This window comes from Lynx canadensis, chromosome D1, assembly GCF_007474595.2.
Source record: "Lynx canadensis isolate LIC74 chromosome D1, mLynCan4.pri.v2, whole genome shotgun sequence".
Taxonomy (NCBI): Eukaryota; Metazoa; Chordata; class Mammalia; order Carnivora; family Felidae; genus Lynx; species Lynx canadensis.
The window spans coordinates 68,295,945-68,309,933 of NC_044312.2; positions in this window are offsets into that span (position 1 = coordinate 68,295,945).

Below are 13,989 nucleotides of genomic sequence, written 5' to 3' on the forward strand. Positions count from 1 at the left end.
CTCTCTCTTTCCCTTTGAGGTTTGGCCTAGAAAGGCAGGAGGACCCGAGAGCCAAATCCCATGCCATGAACTGCTGTCTGAGGTGACAGCCAGAGCAGAGGATTCCACCTCCACGGCCACTTGCCTTCAGGGTAGCTGACCTGCTTGTGCTTTCCGCTGGCGAGGCTCAATTGCTTAATTCCTAAATGTTGTGGTGCCCAGTCAGTGGCATTTTGCTTCTGGTTGCACAGGTCTGCTACAGCAAAATCCACCTCCTCATGCCGGGAGCATGTTAACAATTTTAACCCACAGGGTCCTGATCAGTTCTGCTGAGTACCTTCCCCTGAGCATAATGTTGGGGAGAGCTCTTGCTGCTCTGTTTGGTGATGCCTGTGTGTGGCCAATACAGGAACTTCCGTGCGAGGCCACCCCTGATACATCACCAGGGGCAGTGGAAGGGTATGGACTGGGCTTCTGTACTTGCCACTATTACTCACAGATGGGTACTGGTGAAGGTTAACTTTACGTGTCAGCTTGGCTAGGCTATGGTGCCCAGTTGTTTGGTCAAACACCAGCCTGGATGTTGCTGTGAAAGTATTTCTCAGTTGTGATTAACATTTTTTAAAATTTTTTTGCATTTACATCCAAATTAGTTAGCATATAATGCAACAATGATTTTAGGAGTAGATTCCTTAGTGCCCCTTAACCATTTAGACCATCTCCTACTCCCACAACCCCTCCAGTAACCCTCAGTTTGTTCTTCATATTTATGAGTCTCTTCTGTTTTGTCCCCCTCCCTGTTTTTATATGATTTTTGTTTCCCTTCCCTTATGTTCATCTGTTTTGTCTCTTAAAGTCCTCATATGAGTGAAGTCATATGATTTTTGTCTTTCTCTGACTAATTTCACTTAGCATAATACCCTCCAGTTCCAACCATGTAGTTGCAAATGGCACGATTTCATTCTTTTTGATTGCCAAGTAATACTCCATTGTAATATATATACCACCAGATGTGATTAACATTTAAATCACTTGACTCTGAGCAAAGTAGACTACCCTCCATGATGTGGGTGGACTTCATTCGATGAGCTGAAGACTGACCAGAGATTGAGATTTCCCTAAGAAGAAGGTATTATCCTCAAGAATGCAACATAGTATATAGATACAGTATATGTGTGTGTGTGTATATATATATATATGTATATATATATATGTATATGTGCGTATATATATATATACGTATGTATATGTACTGTATATGTACTATATATATGTATGTGTGCATGTCCTATTGATCTATTTCTCTATGAAACTCTAATACAGTACTCAAGCATTACATTCTGGCAGTGGGCTGGGGGTACTGTTTGTAGCCCAACCTGTACAGCAGGGCACCTTGCTTGACCAAAACTCTTTCGAATCAGATCAAAGCCCCAGACCAAAGGCTGACAGTCAAGACCATTCTCCATGCTCAGTAAGCCCTAGAAATGTAGGAACTGGATTTCACATTGGTGTCCTGGCATAAGGCCAGGCAAGCAGAAGGGGTCCAGAAGGGAAGCTGCTACCACTTCCTGTTCAGCTCACTTCTTCTAGACAACCTGGTCACGGGGAATGGGACAACAGGCCAGCTCTAGGAGTCACCCTTTGATGAGGAGGGAATTTCCACTGTGCCGGGCCAGGCTTCCGCTGGCCATGGGCCTTGGCAGGGCTGAGCCTCATGGTAGCTGGTTATGAAAGCTGGCAGCTAGGGAGGGCTGGAGACAAGGAGCCAGCAGAGCTGGATTGGGGGCTTGGTGAGGTTCCCAGTGGCATCCACAGAGGATGGGCCGAGTCCAGGTCAGCTTAACCCAGACTCGCTACTATGTGGGTGGGAGAAGAGCTGCAGCCAGAATAATAATGTGGCAGCTGACTTGGTTTCCTCATCAGGAAAGTGGGACTAATAATATCTCAAGGCAGAGCAATGAGAACTTAAAAGGGTGACATTTACTCTCTCTCTTTAAAAATAAATATGGGGCGCCTGGGTGGCTCAGTCGGTTGAGCGTCCGACTTTGGCTCAGGTCATGATCTTGCGGTTCATGGGTTCAAGCTGCACGTCAGGCTCTGTGCTGACAGCTTAGAGCCTGGAGCCTGCTTCAGATTCTGTGTCTCCCTCTCTGTCCCTCCCCTGCTCGTGTTCTTTCTGTCTCTTGTCTCTCAACAATAAATAAATGTTAAGAAAAATTTTTTTAATAAATAAACTTAAAAAGTGATTTTTAAAAAGGGGGTGCCTGGGTGGCTCAGTTAAGTGACTGACTCTTGGTTTCAGCTCAGGTCGTGATCTCAGGGTTTGTGAATTCAAGCCCCACGTCAGGCTCTGTGCTGACAGTGCAGAAAGAATTTGAAAGGGTGACATTTGTGTGGAAGTGCCAGGCACACTGCTTGTGCCCAAAAAATGTCAGTGTCCTTCCTTCTCCCAGGAAGGATGGGACATCCACCATGAGGGGTGAAGTGAGCGGGCTCTGGAGCGCTTTGTGAACCTGCACCTGCATCTTCCTCTGTAAGGTGAGATCTCTCCCCACACAATTATCACAAGGACCCATGTAGACTACTTTGCAGAGTATGCCTTCAGTAAATGCTGGAAAAAGAAACCTGTGTGACCTCCGCTCTTCAGGAAGACACAGAAACAACCGATATAGGTTTAATTTTCTCTTGTGACATTGCAGGAGGGAAGAGAAGCAAATAGCAGTGGTATGATTTGCAAGGTGGTGCCAGCCCTGCTCTGGAGAACTGCATCTGGTCAGCATTGAGTGCTGGCCTCCGGCTGAAACCTTCAGCCTATAATACTGCACTTTGCCACCTGCCGCCCATGCTTATTAGTCTGAGGCAGTGAGAGGACATGCCTAATGACACACATAGCCTTGTGTGCAGACCAGGAGGGTCTGAGGCTTATTCCAAAACCACTGTCCATCCAGAGGATGGAGCCAGCCTGGCCAGTTCATTCTCCAGGCTGGAAAGGGAGGCCTGTGGCTGTGGACAGATGGCTCTGACCTCTTTTGTCTTGCTCAGCCTAGGAGGATGTGTCTTCCTACACACAGAACTATTCTCTTGCTCTTCTTCAATCAACAGTTTTAGAAATCCTCCTGATTCTGAATATGTATTGGGGCAGGGGGGCAACTTATTTTTTTTTATTTTTTTTTAATATTTATTTATTTTTCAGAGAGAGACAGACAGAGTGTGAGCTGGGGAGGAGCAGAGAGAGAGGGAGACACGTAATCCAAAGCAGGCTCCAGGCTCTGAGCTGTCGGCACAGAGCCAGATGCAGGGCTCCAACCCACGAACCATGAGATCATGACCTGAGCCAAAGGCACACACTTAACCAACTGAGCCACCCAGGTGCCCCAGGGAGGAGGGCAATTTAGAAGCATATCTCTCCTGAGGAGGGTGCATCCTGTTCAAGGACACTCCCTTCCAGATATACAAGACTGGCCAGGAGTTCAATTGGAAAGGAGGGACTAGCCACTGGGGAAGCAAAGAGGAGAAAGAAAGAATGAGAAGCAGTGCTCCCAGCTGAGGAAAGAGCTGAGAAATATTTGAGGGACAGGAACATCTAGGATCTATAAGTTATGTACCTTTTTTTAATGTATCCAAAATCATCAGTGAGGTCTGCGAGATGCATAGTTCCATATGTGAGTTCATGTGTGTGTAAGTTTAGAAAAGCGATGAGTTCCACACCTGATAAACATGGTGTGGACACAAGTCCACACAGGATTACAGAAATCAATCATGGAATGGGGATTCACATCCATATTCCCCAGAGCTTAAGAGACCAGGAGATCCCAGCTGACATGAAATATGAACCAGGTGTAGTCGGATGCTCACCTCACAGAGCCCAGGTCTTGCAAATCTGCTCAATCTTGTATTGGGGTAAAGCTTTAAGCAGCCGCTCCCTTGCTCAGCTTTGCCTTATTCTGATCTTGCTCTCCAAGGTGAACAGCCATGTCTACAAATGAAGTCAGTTGTCGTGAATGCCAGGATCCCTATCTCGGCAGATGGAAATCAGACTTGTCCCTTGAAATGCTCCCAGGATTCCAAGGACAGCAGGCCTGGAGCTGTTTGTAAGAGGCCTCCTGTACCAGCTGGCTGCCTTCTTTCTTGCAACAAAGAGCTTTATTTGGAACTATCTAGACTCCCATTGTCTTGCAAAGTAACTAGCAGCCCAGAATGTTCTTGAATTATCCCTTTGCCTCTCCATCCAATCTCCAACAAACACCTAATACTCCTAGGCCTGCTATGGTGTAGAAAGCTGAGCACTTTCTCAGGGGCTGCTCATTTCTTCCTATTTTCAAATTAACCACACTACAAAAAGTCCCCACAGCTATAGAGTTGATAACAACAGTGAACAGATATTTGACAGACACTCTGCTGGGCCTTTTGAACAGACTGTCCCATTTCATCCTTACAGTGCCCCTATGCAGAGGTGCAATTATTGTTATTATTCCCATTTTCACAGACAAGAAACTGATGAAATTCAAGTTCTACTGACATATCTCCATCACTTACTTGGCATCAGACTACATGCCTTCACTTTAATCATCAATTCTTTTTAAAAAATAATAATAATTTCTTGAATACCTACCATGTGAGTCAATACTGTTATTCTTATGTTAAATACTGTTATTCTTATGATAAACCAAGATGGAAGTAGAGAATTGAAATCATCCAGGGTTACTTGGTACATGGTAGATTTTCATGATTGTGCCTGAGGAGTGGATCTATGCGAAATCTTGCGTTACAAGTGGTCAATAATGGTCCATTTTAATTAGGATTTCAACAAAAGACAAGATTTCTGGAATGTCACACAAACAACATTGGCAAGAAAAGAGAGGTAGAAATAGACCAGGCAGCCAGAAAGCCAGTGGCTTCCCAAGCCCAAGGTATTCAGTTTGAGAGAATAAAGGAATCATTCCATTTCAAGGTGTAATTGAGTTTCTTTTTTTAGGGGATCATTATGTACCAAACCCCAGGCCAGATTTCACTCTTCCTGTGAAAGCCCAATCTGTGTTTGCATTTGTAATCTTTTCCCGTGACAGAGGACCCAGGGCCCAATGGAGTTGGTACAACACTTGTGCAGCCCTTGGCAGTTGGGAGAGGAGGTACCAACCACACAGAACTAGGGATCCCACTCTGTCACTGAGGCTGGCCCAAAAGATGTAGCAGAATGAGCTAGAACAGTGTCTCAAAAACTACAGCTCTTTGAGGCTCTGCAGTACTTTCCAGTTGCAAGAGGCAACCATTTCTAGGGCAATGCTTGGCCAACAATTTGACCCATCACAAATTGGTGGGGGGTTATGACAGGATCAGCCCTCTGTCTCCATTTCTGATGGGGAGAGACAGCTACTCCCTCACTTGCTTCAGGGCCACTTCAAGGCATTGAAGGATTCATGATGGTATAAAACCAGATGCTGTAAGGCTGATGATTTCACTACAGTCTTCCTCCTGTGTGTGTCAGTCAATAGCTCCCTGACCTCAAAAGTCCTAAAAACAGTCCCTGATGACTGAGCGCCGCCCCCTCTGCCCCCGTGTCTCTCTCTCCTTCTCTCTCTCTCTCTCATCAGCCAGAAGTTTCTAGATCATTAACATTCTGAATTACATTAGATTAGAAAGGCATTTCAGACAATTCGAAGTCAAAGCCATGGGCCTGATGGGCCTAGCCCCAGGATGAATTAACCACACTTCCTCATCACATCTTGGGTGATCAGTTCTCTAAATGACATAATTACCGTTTGTGACACTGGAGACTACACTCCAAGAGGGTCTGTCTCTACTTGCAACCATGCTGAGCTATATGTTACAGTGAAGTCTGTTGGAGACCCTGGTTTGTGGGGGTTAAGAACATGGAGTCGGGAGTCATCTAGAACAAGGTTTTCATCCAAACTCTATTAGTTGTGAGACTTTAAACAAGTTACTTAATTTTTCTACGTCTGTTTCTTCATCTGTGTGATGGCAATGGAAAAAGATAGTATAGGAAAGTGAGAAACTAGGAAGGGTCTGGGATTTTGCACTAACAAGTTAGCCTGCTTTTCATTTTGTTAATGTTTATTTACTTATTTAGAGAGAGCAGGGGAGGGGCAGAGAGAGAGGGAGAAAGAATCACAAGGAGGCTCTGCACTGCCAGCAGGGAGCCTAACTTGGGGCTTGAACTCACGAACTGTGAAATCATGACCTGAGCTGAAACCAAGAGCCAGATGCTTAACCAACTGAGCCAGCCAGGCACCCCTAGCCTGCCTTGCATTTTACTTAAATAAAAATCCAAACTCCCCAGGGTTGCCCACAGACCTCTGCATGATCAACTTAGCTCTACTCTTCAAGCCACCCTGGCACCCCTTCTATTCTAGAACACATCTGATTTTTTTTTTTCCCGCCTCAAAACCTTTGCTCAATATTGTTATCTGCCTGGACTAATCCAGATTTTGGGCATGAAAGTCACATCCTCAGAAAGCCTTTATTGGCCACCCTTATCTAAAGGGCCTCATCCCCTCCCTCACCCTACTGGTCATTATTGGCTATCTTTATTTCCTTTCAAACATTTTGGGGGTCAATAAAGTGGTCAGCTCTCAGGGACCTGCAGAGCCTAGGGAAGGCACAAGATTAAATACTGCACTTTGAGGGTGGAATGAACAGGGGGTACCTATTTTTAAAATGCAAACACCCCTGGGGCTCCTGGGTGGCTCAGTCAGTTAGGCATCCGACTTCAGCTCCAGTCATGATCTCACGGTTTGCGGGTTCAAGCCCTGTGTCGGGCTCTGTGCTGACAGCTCAGAACTTGGAGCCTGCTTCAGATTCTGTGTCTCCTCTCTTTCTGCCCCTCCCATGCTCATACTCTGTCTCTCTCTGTCTCTCAATAATAAATAAATGTAAAATAAAATAAAATAAAATAAAATAAAATAAATAAAATGCAAAAACCCCTGAGAAGGCACAAATTGATAAGCTCAACAAGTTTCTCTCATGCCCATAGGAGAAGCTTCTGGCCTTAAGTGCCCTGAGCATGGATGGAAAGGGATGGAAGAGTATGAAGGAGTGGTAGCAAAACGCTGCCTCCCTAAAATAATGAATTTGAATTTCTGACATAAACCCCCACTCCTACCCACCCCTGAGGCACTGAACTGCAAACATGGAGCCCAAGCATTTTTAAGTGGTGCTGGGCTTTAACCTGCAAATGCATATTGGTGATATCCATATATTCATTTTCTTGTGGCTGCTGTAACAAAGTATCATAAACTTGTGTGGTGTTTAGGAGGCATTTGAAGCCCCACTGCCTTGCTTTAAAGCCCAGAAATTTATTCTCCTATGGTTCTGGGGTTTAGAAGTTCAAAATCAGTATCACTGGGCCAAAATCAAAAGGTTGGCAGGGCCGTGCTTACTGTAGAGTCTAGAAGAGAATTTGTTCCTTGCCTTTTCCAGTTTCTGGCGGCTGCCGGTAGCCACATGCCTCCAATCTCTGAGGTCAGCATCCTCAAATCTATTTTATTGTCACATCACCTTCTCTTCTCAGCCTTTGACACCAGATGGTATCAAATAACTCTCTGCCCATCTCTCATAAAGATACGTGTGACTGTGTTTAGTGCCCACCCAGATAATCCAGGATAATCTCCCCCTCTCAAAGTCCTTAATGCAATCACATCTCTTGTGACACATAAGGTAATATTCACAGGTTCCAGGGATTAGGACACGGATACCTCTCAGGGAGCCATATTTCAGCCAACCACACTCGAACAGGTGGAAAACAAAAAAGAAGCAAAGACCCTTTTGCTACCTAGGTTATGGCAGAGAGGGAAGGAAGGGGGGAAGTGAAATTGGGAAGCAAAAGTATGCTGGAAGTAAAGCTGGACTCCAGACCTGTGAAATGGAAAGCAGGAGAGGTCCGTGCACAGGGAGGTGGAGGACCCACACCTTCACGGGACGTTCCCCCCTAGGCCTGGCCTCTCAGAGCCCATGTGGGATCCAAGAGGTAGCTTTGGCAGGGAGTTTGGAGTCTTGGGGCTACAGAAGCTTGGGAAGAGCCCTTATGGAGAGGAGAGTCATCTCATGTGATGGGCGTGGGACACAAATAGGCCTTTTCCAGAGGTCAGAAAATGGATCCAATAGAGGCAGGTTACCTTGGGCCTAGAGGGAAGACAGACATGGAAAAATTATATTTGGCTCTCCACGCATTTGACACTGATTGTCCTCCTTCTTGAAGCTCTCCCTTCTGGTTCTCCTCTTGCCTCTGTAACTGTTCCCTCAGGGTCCCTTTCTCTGGCCCCAGGTGTCCATAGTAGTAACCTGCTCCTAACGATCCCATATGGTCTCTTTCCCTACCTTTGATTCACTTTTTGCAAAATAAATAGAGTGAGATAATCGGTGTTAAAAGCACTGTGTCTGAGCCCCACTGCCTGGCTTTCAATTCTGGCTGTACCACCTCCTATGTGTGGTCTCAGACAAGTGCCTTACAGGCTGTATCGCTGAGTTCAGAATCTCCTTGCAGGAAATGGGGACAATCAGGCTGTCTGAGGAACTGAGATAAAGCACACAATTAGCTGGCAGCTGGTGAACAACGTTAGCCATTGTTGGTATTTGTTGCAGTTGTTGCCTCGTTCAGCTCTCTACTTGTCTTCTGTTGTGTGTCTGAACCCAGGAGGGGTGGGAGGGGGTGCCAAGTGACCAGGGTCATCAGGCAGAGGGGCAGAGCTGGAAGGGAGTGGGAGGGGAGAAAAGATGGGCACCAAGGCTGTCCCCTGGTGGAAAAAACATTTTTCTGAGGGTGACAGCAGCAAGGAGAGAAGCTGAGGCTGTACCCCCGAGACCCAGGAGCAATAGAGCATGGTGTGTCCCCCAACACCTGCTGCCCTTCGCCTCGTCCCTCAGCCAGCCATAGCCCCTAAGACTTGGCTGACCCCTGGTCTTCCTAATTTCCTGCTGGAGAAGATGGAGGGGCTCTGAACAATGCTGCACAGAGTGGAAACACTGGGCCTATGGAGAAAGGTGAAAGGGGCAGGAATTATTTAGTTAGACAGGAGGCAGCCAAGGAGAGATTTAATAACAGTCTTTGAAGATCTGAAGGGTTATTATATAGAAATTGGTGACCGGCTGGCCCTTCTTCGCTCAGAGCACAGGGCCAAAGGAAATGAGTTTATGCTCTGGAAGAAGAGATATTCAGGTTAGGTAAATATAGATAGATAGACAGAAAGATGATAGACAGAAAGATGATAGATAGATAGATAGATAGATAGATAGATAGATAGATAGATAATGATCTTCCTGTGTGGGTGGAATGGGCCATTAATGGACCTACAGTGGACACACATGGTGCAGCATGATGCTTGGAGGACAGGCCTCCAGAGTACACAGGGACACCTCTATCCAAGCAGTGATCCGAGGAGCAGACACCCATTGCCTGGGATGGCAGTGTCTTTCCCAGTTGATACAGTGATGGGCCCTCTCCCCAACTCCCAGCCCCCATCCCATCTCCTACCCCCCGGAAGAAAATCCTTGGAATTGTGTGGAGAAAAATAGGTCATCCTATTGGGAGTGGGATGGTGGTGAACCATGCAGGGGGGCACTTTTCTCATAATAAAAAGAAGAATGCTCCCCAAACACCACACAAATGCACCAGAATCTCATGAATTGCCCCTATGCCTTTTCTTGGAGATGAGCTTTCTCTGTTTAGGAGAAAATGGCCTTTCTGTTCTGGGCTACTGGTGGCTGGAGCGGGTCCCCTTGGCTCATTCATTTAACAGACATTCATGGAGTGCCTGGGCCATGCTCGAAGGTAACAGGACTGGCAGCTTCATGAAACAGAGCAGTTATGTTTAGTGGTGAAAATCAAAAAGAACACAGATTCTCATTCAGCTTGGGGTCCTCTCTTCTCACAAATGGAGGATGCTGGCAGGAAAGAACCAGACTGTGTGTCTTTCTCAGAGCTATGGTCACCCACACTTCCTAATATTTAGCCCTTGCTCTCTGCCAGGCCCAGTACTCAAATGCATAGTATCTCATTTAATCATCATGAGACCACATTGAGGTCCTGTTATTAACTCCCTGGCAAAACACTAGTATCAACCTCATGAGGTTGTTGCAGTTACACAAGTTAAAATAGTAAGGCACACCTCTGCCGTATAAGCACACACTATTATCATTGCTGCTGCTGATGTTGTTAAAGAGACCAAATGTTCCATCCAAGTTCACTGAGCTTGTAAGGCAGAGCCAGGCCTATCTGACACCAAAGTCTATGCCCTTTCTTTCTGTCCACTCACCACACATGGAGGCACCATGCACTGCAGTCAAAAGTATAGGCTCTAGGAGTTAGAAAAACAGACCGCCATTTGAATTCCAGCTCTGCTGGAACTAGGTGATCTTGGGCAAGCCACTTTGTCCCTCTGAACTTTAGTTTATGAATCTATAAATAGGGATAATAATAGGACCAGCCTCCAAGTTAATTTTGAAGATTAAGTGCTATAGGACATGAAAACTCTAAATAAGTACTTAATGCACATCATTATTATTACTCTCATCAGCCATTGAAAGGGCAAAGACTAATTCACCAAAAAAACAGAAGTCTAAGCTGGCAAAGAAGAGATACACTACTTTAGGCTTCAGGTCATCTGGAGACCCCTGCTAACACATTCCTGATAATACTGTCAAGAGGTGGCTTTTTGGTAGTTGAAGATTTCACCAGAGTGTATGTTTCATTGTCCTTAAATCCATAAAAACTGGCCAGAAAATCCCTGAGTATCCTTGACACTTTAAGAACGCTGGGTAGATCAACAATAGTTTCGGAGGCTTCAGGTCTAATGTGACAGAGAAGCCCACCCAGGCCAGCAGTGGGGAGGTTTCTATTCTGAAGGTCAAAGGTGGGCTTTAATGCTGCAACCTGTCAGGGGCTACTGAGAGCCCCATGCACCTAACATGTGCTTGACACAAGCTTGCATCTAGAAACAAGGAGACAGAGATAAGATCAATGGTCAGGAATACACAGGGGTAGGTTCAAAGACTTTTGCTGCTGTTGCAGGAAATAAACTGGCTTCCATTGTCTTTCACCTGAGTTGCTCTGTTGAGACTCTTCTGAGTCACATTTTATGTTTTAATTCTATATTTGTCTTAGGGAGTAAATACCAATGACCCACCACTTGAGTCCTTTGTAATAAATACCATTTTATTGTAAATGGCAGATCCCTTGCTCAAAGCACAGGTGAGAACCAAAACACAAAGCAGAATCCCCTCTGGAGAGGGGGGGGCTTGGCCCCAGCCAGAAACCCAATGATCATCCAGGGTCTTGTAAAAGCAAACACTAACATAAGCACTTGCCATATTCCTGGCACTATTTGAAGTGCTCTGCATATATTAACTCATTTAATCCTCACAGCAACCCTATGAAGTTGGAAATATTATCATCTTCATTCTATATATGGGGAAACTGAGGCACAGAGAGGCTAATACCTAGCCCAAGATCAAACAGCTAGTAATCTGCTGAACCACAATTTGAATTTCTGTTCTTTACTTAGGAGCTATATTCAGGCCTCTCCTGTGCAGGAGCATGGACATATAGGACTGAGACCTCAGAGCCCCTAAAGAAATGTGAAGCAGCACTTGGGGGTGGGAGTGTGCAAGACGATGAGTATGGGCATTACATTAGGAACTGAGTGCTAGAATCTTCTTTTTTCTTTTCATGTTCTTTTTTAGTAATGGTGGGGGTGGTGTTGGTTGGTATCGATTGCTAGTTTTACCTCTCTAAAAGGGTATTTGTTCCTAGATGCAAGTCTAAGTATGGAGCTTGGAGTGATTTTTTTTAGCCAGCTGATAAGCTAGCAAGTATCCCATAGACCCAAGGTCAGTGACAGCAGTAGCAGGACAAGTCCATTGCTGCATCTGGGGTGTGTCAGGTCTCAGAAACTATGAGAGTCCATATGGTCCTGTCAGAGGCCAGAGGCTATGTCCAGCAAAAGGTGACCACCACTAAGCTCCAATTAGAGCAAGAGCCTCAGTGGCAACTGCTCCCCTCAGTGTAGCCATGGTGACCCCATTACTCAGACTGATGAAACGTTTACAGGGAAGGATTTGGAAAGAAGGTGGATGGAAGAGCAGACAAGGGAAAGAGAAGTAAAAGAAATGGTGATTCTAGGTGTGTCTGGATCAGGAGCATTCCTGGTGGAGACCCCAGACAATTCTGACATCTCCAGGGCTGTGTTCTTGGCTCGGTCCATCTAGAATCCTGTCTGCAAGAGTTGACCCTTGGCCACCCAGAGGTCCAAGTTCAATTCTAAGACCATCTGGGACACCTATGGAAAGTTGCCTATGAAAAGCGTCACCTAGGCCTATGAAAATTATGTTAACTATAGCTATAGCCTAAGGCATCTATCTCCCATTTTTTAGTGATGGTGACCTTACTCCTACCACCTAAGAAACCAAGCTTGCTCAAGCTCTCTTAGCTTTCAGCTCACAAAAGGAAGAAGTGAAGGGCTTTTTGTTTTTCCCAGGTGGAGCCTACATTAGGCTTTTCAACAGGACCATTTCTAGGTATGCCACTGAGTCATAGAAATGCAGGGAAGGAGAGCCTCTTCTCCCCACCCAGATATAAAGGTGCCAGTGCTAGCAGAGGTACACAGCAGCAGAGAACCAAGAAAGGAGAAATCAGGCTTTGTACTGGGCCAAGTGAGCATTGCCTGGTCAGATCTCACACTGAGAGTAAACAGCCAACCAGTTGTGCTGGTGCATTCTAGCCCCAGCCTAGAGGAAGGAGCCTCCATAGTCATTTTCCAGCATTATTTTCTGGTTGTTCTGTGCATGCTTTCTATCTTCCCCTACCACCCCCAACAAGTCCTTGAGCTACTAAAGAACCTTGTCATAGGAGATGATATTTTAAACATTTATCTCAAAAAGTAACAATTAGTCACATTGACTGATGGCTTGGCTAATGAACTGGGAGAACTAGCTGGAGGGTGTTAGTGAACTATGTGACTCATCATCTCCACTTATCAGCTACCCACTCTCCCCCCACCAATTGAAACAGGAGAGTCTCCAAGGAAGGAAGACAAGAATTAGTACCAGCTCAGAGCTTCTAAGCACTGAGCCAGGCCTGCTGCCCACATCATCTTGCTTACTTCTATACAACCCCCTTGAGATGGAGCTGTTGCATTTAGAAGGAGAAAAGCATGTATGGAGCTCTGATGTTCCTGAAGAGGACTTCTTAGGGGACGTGGGTCATGTTGGTGAATTCACCTTGTCACAAGCCCTGGCATCCTTAGCCTTGCAGGCTCAGAAAACTCACAAAGAGCAGACCCATTTGTTGGGGACAGATTCAAGGGAACCAAGCTCAAGACCGCATGTTAACATGGCCATGATAATGAGAAGTGCATCCATCCCATGAAACAGAATACTGCATTGTCTATGAATATTGGAAGCCAAGTTATTCACAAATGGCCATGTGGTGAACGTAGAATCAGCAGAGAGGTGGCTGGTGGGGGAGTCCAGAGTAGTGCTCAGAGGACTCTGTAATTACGGTTCATCTACTGAGCCTCAGCTCAGGAGTCACTCTGCAGGAAGCCTCCCTGTCCCCATCCTCCATCCCCAATACCAAAGCCAGGCCAACACACCCTCTCTATGATCCCAGAATGCATAGTCCTCCCACAGCACTGGTCACACTATTCAACAATCCTCACTAACCACACTAATAGTCTGCACTGCTGCCTATCACACTCCTTTGAGGCCAGGAGGGTGCCTCATTCCTATGATGTCCCTTTCACCTGCCACGTAGACAGTGCTTTGCTACTGGAGACATTAAAAAATGCAAATCTAAATCTTTGAGCCAGGACTCCCTCCTAACTGGGCAGTGCCTGAGGGTCTGCCAACTTTGGGTATGCTGACCTTACCCTTCTGTTTGTTCTCCAAAGAGTATATATACTGCTGTGAGTTTGTTTCCTACTAGCAAAATTATGATCACACACCACACTCACCTTCCTAAGACTAGACCCAGTCTTCTCAACTGAGGTTTGTATATCA